This window comes from Hippichthys cyanospilos, chromosome 1, assembly GCF_059441005.1.
Source record: "Hippichthys cyanospilos isolate Australia breed blue-spotted pipefish chromosome 1, RoL_Hcya_1.0, whole genome shotgun sequence".
In the NCBI taxonomy this organism is placed as follows: domain Eukaryota; kingdom Metazoa; phylum Chordata; class Actinopteri; order Syngnathiformes; family Syngnathidae; genus Hippichthys; species Hippichthys cyanospilos.
Window position 1 is genome coordinate 17,208,180 of NC_142369.1, and position 8,845 is coordinate 17,217,024.

Consider the following 8,845-nt stretch of genomic DNA (forward strand, 5'->3'; position numbering starts at 1 on the left):
ACGCTACCACAGAAAGCGAAAAATGACTGGGTTGACTAATTCCTATTTTATGTCATTTATGCCAAACAGAAACATTGACCAAAAGGTGACTAAAAGGCAATGACTCATCATTGTAAACACTCTTGTATGCAATTTGATGATACTGTCCAACTGTACCTTATAAGTGTCAAATGGGAGTATCGAAACATTCCACCATATTGTTTGCATTATTTGGCAGCAGTCTCACAATATGTTATTGCGGCCTTATTTTATAGCATCTTCAGCTTTCCGTGTGAATGTGCATGCAAATAGCCGCATCCCATTGTGGTGGTGTGGCTTTGTATGTCAGGCCTCTTCCCAAATAGGTAACAATCAAGTCAGAGGTAGAGGGTTGTGGAAAGACTAATGTTTTGGGGGAAGCTTTTTGTGCAAAGACACACCCATCTGTGCCACAGAATCATTTCCGAGGTGAGAAACTGTACCGTTTTCATAAGAACAATTGCCACTTCAAGTTAGCTTCCCAATCAAAGAGGATTATTTCTCCTCCAGCATATGTGCATCTAGTGAGCGCTGCCATAGTGGAGAATATGAAAGGGAGGGCAAAAAGGAGGGAACACATCATAAAAGCTTAACCCTTTCATTCCTTCATCTCAGAGTAGAGGATTTGATGTCCCTTTTTAGTGCGCATACTCCATATATACTTCCATTGCCTTTTCAAAGAAACTCACAGTTTCACAGCCCAGTAGAACAAATTATGTTTCTATAGCATTTTACTTTTTGCGTGCTGTAACGCATACAAATCTATACTTCCTTTTGTGGTCGCGAATGCAGACTGCGGTATATGTGCGTGTGTATGTGTGTGCACACTTGGAGCGAAGGTTTGCCCACACTAAACCATTAAAGCAAGTGCAATGATGAATTATTGATAATGGCTAATGAAAAGGATCAGTTCAGGATGAACTATGGGCTTAACCAAAGCCCCCAGACTAACCCACCACCACCCCCTCCGCAAAGGCACACACACACACACCTACACACACACACACACACACACCTACACACGTTCACACAGTTAAGTTTTTATGTTTTACAGCTATCTTGGTTTGGTTTGGATTAGAATTGTCCTGCCACATCTCCCTCCGCTCTGTCCCTCTCTCCATTGTGTCCTTCTTCTAACTGTAAACAACAACATTTCAAAAGCATGTTGGTAGTATTCAATTCCAAACTGAGCAAGTCTACCAGGAGAACAGAAAACAGTTGTGACGCTAAGCCACATTTCAGAGAGAATAGGGGTTCAGTATTGGGGGGGAAGGGGTAGAGAATGCCGGGGAATGGGGGCTTGGGGGGCAGGAGAATCGGCGCCAGCCCCTCTGAGGCGCTCAGCAGCATCCCCCCGCTCGGAGGACGACGGATGTGTCTGGGGTATCCATGACAACAAGGCTGTATGCCCGGGATTTACCACAATAACATGTTCAAGTAGAGTTGGCGCTGGTGTGTGTTTGCACTTTTATATACTTATGCGAGTGCGTGCACATGCATTAAGGCCCACAACTCTCAGTCACATTAATATTCACTCAGTCTGACTGAGAACTTGCTGCAGCCTAAATCAGTTTGCTGACAGGGCCCCTCATACATCAATGGCTTAACATTTACTCACTTTAAGCATCTAATACAAGTATTTAATGTCAGAGTCAATATCATTTCAGGGTGCTTGGAGACGTCCCCATTTCACGCACAAAAAAAGTTTGTTTTCCATTGAACTTCTAATTCAATATGTTGTGTAAATGTTGTTGTTAAGAATACATATTGGTCAAGCGCCCACACTTAATGGATACATTTACTGCAAGCAGACGAATCACTCACAAATCTTCATATTTACAGTTAAAATTATAAAACCAACAACCTTATTGATGTATCCTTATTTTCCAAAATCCCTGAGCTACAATAGAAGACTGAACGAGCCACATACCACTTTGGAAGTGTTTGTCGCAGACCACTGTGCTGAGCACATATATTGTGATGAACATGACAAGATATTTATTCTTTGATTTTATAGCTTCATTTCATCATTGGTGGTTACAGCTCCCAATGAAGTAAAATGGCAAAAATGCATGTCTGTATATCACTGAAACCATTATTGGGTTTCTTCAAGAAACAGGTTGCCTATAATGACAGGGTGGACAGCAATTTCAGGATCGCATGCATATTAGTCTATATAATTCTAAAAATAAAATACAAATGATGGAAATGACAAATTTTCATCAAATAATTTGCAGATAGAAAGGTATAATATGTGATTTAGCATTGTTTTATCAGCAGCACAGTGTGTGGGACATGTTAAAAAGACATTTTAATGATGACTTGTCGATTCTGCTGTGTACACCAAAGGCACTTTTACCCCCAACATCTAAATACCCTTGCACTGGCCATTCAACATACTAGTATTTGGACCATGCACTAAAACAGAGCCTTTTACTCTCACGCTCAGTGAGGAGATGATACACAGGTCAAGAATCACCCTGACACTAACAGTCACACATTGTGTCCTAATAGTCCCATATGGGATATCCGAGACTTTCCACATCACAGTTGTCTGATGAGCTCCTATATTTGTGAAGCAGAAAGCAAGAGAAGGTACAGCGCTTTTAGTGTCATAGGTCAAAGTACATACTGTTTTTTTTCTATTCTTAAATTTTTTTCTCTCTCTCTCTCTCTCAAATACACACACACACACACACACACACAAACACACGCAGATGCAGATCCTCTGAGAGTATATTTTTAACCCTGACAGCCCTGTGCATTTGCTGAGAGGTTAAAGGGCCTGATGGCGAATAAAGTAAATAATTCAGAATAGTTGAAACTCTTTCGGTGTAACGTCAGCATGAATGGCGAAGGGAGACCAAAGAGAAGTACTTACAGTGCAACACACTTTTATCCAAATCTGAGTTTTTTCTCAATTCACAAAAAAACAATCACAACATTTTCTCCCGCAATGTGTAGTGATTAACCAGTCTTGTGTAAAGTGCTTTTGTGTGTTTTTGCCACTCACCTGATGTCTTTTCTGTATTTTGTAGATTTGATGAAGGCCTCCCGCAGGGTGACCTGGAAACAAATGTTGTCGCGACGCTGGTCGTCGGGTTTACACTGAGGATATTCAGCAGATCGCAAAGGTGACTTTCCCTTTTCTTGCATTACTGTTTCTGCTCTTTTTTTTATGTGGGCTGTATTTCAAAAAACTCCCCTGCCACGTATATCATAGGCCTCTGCATCCCTTTTACCTGAGAATTCACCATGAAGGCCTCCGTTAGACATTTTGAGTGACATTGCATGTGTCAAACTGCTGATTGAAGGAGACACATAGAGAAATGCTGTGCTAATGAAATCATCTGACCCACATCCTTTAGTGCTATCCATTTCTCCAAAGACACAGAAAGGGCATTTATACAGGTAAACCTGGTCCCCGAAGTGAGAGAAGGAAAAGGAGCATCCATTATTTACTATAGGGGGGCTACTAGACACTTAGCCCATAATGCACTGCTTCAAGCATATAAAACATGGAGCCTCCTCTGTGCTGACAAAACCATTGTATTTTTTCTTTGTTTTTTTTTTTAAACATGTATGTTTCCATCCATACTGACAGATGAAAAAGAATATGTCTCCCTGAGGTTGAGAGGAACTGACAAAGGTAGAAAGTGAATGGCACGGTGAAGATATTTGTTCTCTTTCTGTGCGCCAGTAATGTTTTGACTTGGTTGGCAATTCAATGTGCAGCTTTTTTTGAGTGGGGGATGGCGCTTTTATTCACAGGTAGGTACTTTTTTGCTTGTAAAAAATGAGACCATTCTCTTCATAGGTTCTTCTACTTTGACAAGCGCTTCAAATTTAACTGAAGAAAAAGATACCTAATCCAACATCCACCATGTTTCACCGTGGTTATGGGGCTCTTCTGATAATGCTTTGAGTTGGTTTTTTACCTCTTTGAAGCAACTTCAGTCAAGCTGAATGGTCTTAAAAACAGTAGCAAATCCCAGTCAACTTTCCGTGTACCCATGGCCCTAAGCATAAGTCGAAACAAAAAATTATTGTAACATAGAGTTAGCAGCCCGCACTAACACTAGGGCCTCCGTGTCCACAGCTCAATTTACTGTCGGTTTCTCAACATTCTTAATCAGCAATTGAATGTGATTTTTTTTTTCTTTTAAGTCAGTATTTTGATGTTGTAGAGATATGACATGATGGCAATAAAAACTGAGTCATATAGAGTAAAATTTACTGATAGCAACAATCTCTGCAAAACTCAATTTCAAAATTGAAGCATTCTTCGGGCATTGTAATGATGTCCCTGTCTTATTTGGTGGCCTTCGCAACACACTGTTGTCGTGTGACATGCCGTTTGTCACCTGTTCTTTGACAGTGTACGTCTGGCGTAGTTTCCCGGAAGCCAACATGAAGCGGATTTGCTTTCGTTTTTTTATTGATTTTGGAACATTTTATATAAATTCCAAATTGTAGAAAATCAGAAAATTGGTTCTTTTGTGAATTTATTATTTAATTTGTATTTTTGGAGGGGCCACACCACTAGTAAAACTGACGTTGCTTGCAGACAGACAATCAGACAGTTGCTTGACCAACAGACAGGGAGGTCAGGCAGACAGCCTGCGCATGCCCTAGAGGTGCACAGTCTCACACTCGACTTCTCTGACTTCACTGGCCTTCATCTTTTGGAGATTGGCCGAGTTTGCCTGTCGATCGCTGAGGGACCGCCTGCCAACCCTGAATTCTTCTGTACTGTCAGCTAAGCATCAGAGGCATTTGTGGAAGAAGAAAGCCTGGCCGCAACACTTTTGTACTGACTGAATCCCTGAAAAAATGAAGGCAGTTGCTGACCTACTATATATGTGTGAGGGAATTACTTTCAATATTTCAAGTCCATGACAAGATAAATCAGGTTTAACATTTGAAGTGAACCTGCTTGGAAATGTTGAATCTAAATTGATGTTGCTCTGCATCTGCTGTTTGCAGACAAGGACATTGGAAATATGCCTGAGAGAGGCTGTCATATTTACTGATTTTCTTCTGTGCTCTCAGCTTTTGTAAGAGCTAGGCATTATATTCATATTGGACCCAAAGCACTATGGTTTCAGAGAAAAAAAGTCGTATCAATAGGGGTAAATGAATGTCAGGTGTGGTGGGAGTGATCAAGGAAGGGTGGTAGGTGCCGTCCATTTGGAGCTTGGAGCTTCTGCAGCTAAATGTGATGGTTCATTCTCAACAAAGCCCCATCCCTAGTTATTGGAGTGCGCACATATGTGCGATCACATTCTTGCAGTTGTTTATTTTCCAAAGATTTATATTTATTTCAATTGAGTTGTTTATGTAATTGATCACTTCAATTTAGCTTGGTCTAATTTTGTTATCTTAGAAAAAAAGGAATTTGAACAGGATGTACAGACATTTTATATCCAATCTATGTCTCATCAAAAAAGGTTTTATACAAGTGTAATTACCCGGGAAAGGAAAACACCAAAAAAGACCATTAGTAGACATATTTAGTTTGGTCGAATCCTCTTATATTATAAAAAAATGAATTTGAATAGGGTGCATGGACATTTTATATCTGTTGTATGTCTCCTAAAAATGTTTTAATCAAGTGTATTAACTCTCCAAAGGAAAACACCATAAAAGACCATCATTAGATATATTCAGCACCAGAAGCATATCAACTGTCTTCATAGCAATTGTTTATTTTATATATTTGCCATCAGTTATGGGAAACAATGAAGTATAAAGACTTTTTGCCTGACAATTTTGCCTGTACTTTGTAATTTTAGGAGTATTTTTATCTGACAACTTTTTACTTTTATTCCCTACATTTTGCCACAGATTTTGCTATAAATTGCCATACATTTCACCGTTTAAAAGCAGAAAACAAGTGTCATCTAAGAACAACAACTTGCCTGTCCATGGCATGGATGTTTTATGACAAATCAGTATTTCTGAATTTCTTGTTTCTCTCTGCCTATAAAGCAAATTTAAGTCACCTGCTCAAATGACTAACTTCAGAATCATAATCCTCTTTTGCAGGTGTGGTTTTGTGTGAGAAAGATTCATATTTTCATAGATGGCCCAGGTAGTTGGCACTTTTCCAACAATCATTTATTATTCACACTGCTATTACAGTACTAACAAATATCACATGTTACACATTCAGTGCATCAAGTGAAGCAGTTCAGAAACATTAGCTCCTTAAAAAGGGGACAAAACTATTTACAGTAAATGAGATACATAGTCACCAGAAATGCTGGTGATGCTGCCAAATAATGTTCAAATCTGGTGGAAAAATTGTGTTTATATTTAGAGTTTAGTTTTAAAATAAACAAGATGCACATGTGCAATAGTGAGGGTAGCCAAACAAAATGCTACTAAAAGAAGAGGATTGACTTTTGGTATTAGGATCATGTAATACCATGTAACAAATATTAATATGCATTATTCATGCAATGCAAGTCGGAATACATGGATAATCTCATTTTAATGCTTGGCTTGCTTTGTACACCATTTTAAATATTTATTAAATAGTCTGAATTGGTATCATTTTGAAAACCTCAATCGGACTCAATGAACCTTTTTTTTTTTTTTTTTAAAACAAGTAGATTGTTGTGGTGTAAACATAAACCCTCCATCTCCTGGTTTCCTCTGAAAGAATAATAAGAAGGCGTAAACCTGAGACACTCCCGAGCCATGTCCTCAGCCCGCCTCAAAAAAATGTCAGTGGCTGTCTTATCAGGTTCTAAAGTATATCATGTAAGACAATACATGTGAGAAGTGCAGCAGGAAGAAAAGAGAGAAAAGTGCAGTGTGATATGAGGTGGTGGGGGCTAATGTCCGCTGCTATTGTTGCCTTCAAGTTCACTGAGAACACACAGCTCATGAAGTCCTTTCATTGAAAGATTTTACTGTGGGCAGGGAGGCACCGCAACTCTACTAGTGCTTCTCCTCCAGACAAAATCTGCTCACACAGGGTCCCAAGTATGGGTGTCATGTGCGTGTTGCGCTCACAGTGGTGGTTTACACTTCTGACCACCGGTGAAGAATTTGTCCCGAGTGGCGTTAAAAAAGAGGCAGAATATGTCCAGAAGCCTTTTATGGTTGAGGCTTTTTGACGTTTTAGGGAATTTCAATCGATCACAATATAGAGTGTACAACACACTTCTTGTTTTTGCTTGTTGACATGCTTGAAACTAACGATGTTTAAACTCCATTTTTGTGACTGCAGTTTACTTACATGACATAAAGTTGCATTGGCGTCTCTAGGTTATTATACAAGTGTGAATGGATGGGTGAATATTCCTTGACTGGTTAACCAACAATTTTGACCTGCAGATTTGAGGTTAGAAATAGGACCAAATTAGTTTGAAGGGATGACACAAGATTCAACATTTTTACTCAGCACTAGAGGCTACAGTTATCTTAACATTTGATTTTGCTTTTGATTGCTTGATATTTATAGCCGGCAGGTTTTTCAAATATTTATTGTAGGGGGGTAAGGTTAGGTTAATTGTGCAATAACATAGGTATATGGACTAGAATGACCAATTATTCTTAATTGCCATTTCTGGTAACCAAAAAAAAAAATATTTTGACAGCTATTTGCTTTTGTTTGATTTTCGGATAAATCTGTAATATTTAGATCTAACTCTTGACTTTTTGCAATTAACTTTTTGTAGACATAAACTGGCTCTTACTTCAGCATTCAAACTTTGCTTTGGCAGCCTGATGTGCAGACAGAAATGCAATGAAGTGTAGATGGAATTATTGTTTCCACTTAGTGCTGAGAAAGAATGTACACTGTAAAAGATTTCGTGTAATATTTACTTGAATAAAGTGGAAAGTTTTTTTTCATTCAGAAATTGAAAGTAATTTTACAAGGAGAGATTCTATCTAAAGCTCACAGCCTTCAGGTTGCGAAAGAGCCACTCTACCACATGAGCCATACCATGTGCTTGTATATTGCTGGTGTCTTGAAAAGAAACAATGTTTTTGTGCCTGGAGGTATAAGGCGTCCACCTGACACTGGTGATATACTACTTACACACAACAGGAGTAGCATGGCTCAGGTGGTAAAGTGGCACTTGCCAAACATGTTCTTCGCTCAACCCCTGAGTAACTTTTTCATCTCATGATCTTGTAAACTTGACTCGAAAGTTCTCCTCATAATTTATTGAGAACTTTTGGGTTAAAAAAACAAACAAAAAAAAAACAGCTCCAAAAAATACTACTCCCTATAAATTACCATGGAAGGATGTTCTAAAATGTCTCTTTGTGTCTTAGTGGAACACACTCGAGCTTGTAGTTGTAGAAGCTTGTTTGTTGTTTGTAGTCCGCTGGTTAAAATTCTCATGCAAATGATTTTTTACATTTTTCTGTTTCAGGTGAGTTCCTTCCGCTCAACAACTGGGACAAAGGAGGTCATCTTACATTAACGGCACAACATATTGTGAACATGTCCTGATGAGAATCACTGTATTTCTATCGTTCTCAAGTAATTAAGTAAAGTTGACTAATTGTCTGTTGGCATAAAAAATAAAACCACTTTTAAGACCTGAGATGTTTGCTTGATTCTTAAAGAACAATAGGCTTTTGTCCTGTTTACAGATGACAAGAGCATGCACGCTGATAAAAGGCGGCAGGTTGATCAAAGCATCCACATCAAACTGACGCCCGACACTTTGGAGTTTATCTGGAAGAAAGAAACTCATAAAACATTTCCCGGCCTGCTTTTGCACAATAAATCCTCTGCCTTGTAAATCAAATGTACCTGTGTGTGCAATATGAGCAACGCCATCTGAATATTTTCTTCTTG

At 38.9% G+C, this 8,845-nt stretch overlaps 1 long non-coding RNA gene across 1 annotated transcript in view; it reads left to right on the forward strand.

The window, feature by feature from the left end:
* The window catches only part of LOC148429459 (uncharacterized), a 35,922-nt gene extending 27,334 nt beyond the window's left edge, over window positions 1–8,588 (forward strand). The window contains exons 3-4 of the long non-coding RNA XR_015866873.1: window positions 3,057–3,152; window positions 8,415–8,588. This is a non-coding gene — a long non-coding RNA (uncharacterized LOC148429459). The remainder of the gene's footprint in view (window positions 1–3,056; window positions 3,153–8,414) is intronic.
* The last annotated feature ends 257 nt before the right edge of the window (window positions 8,589–8,845 follow it).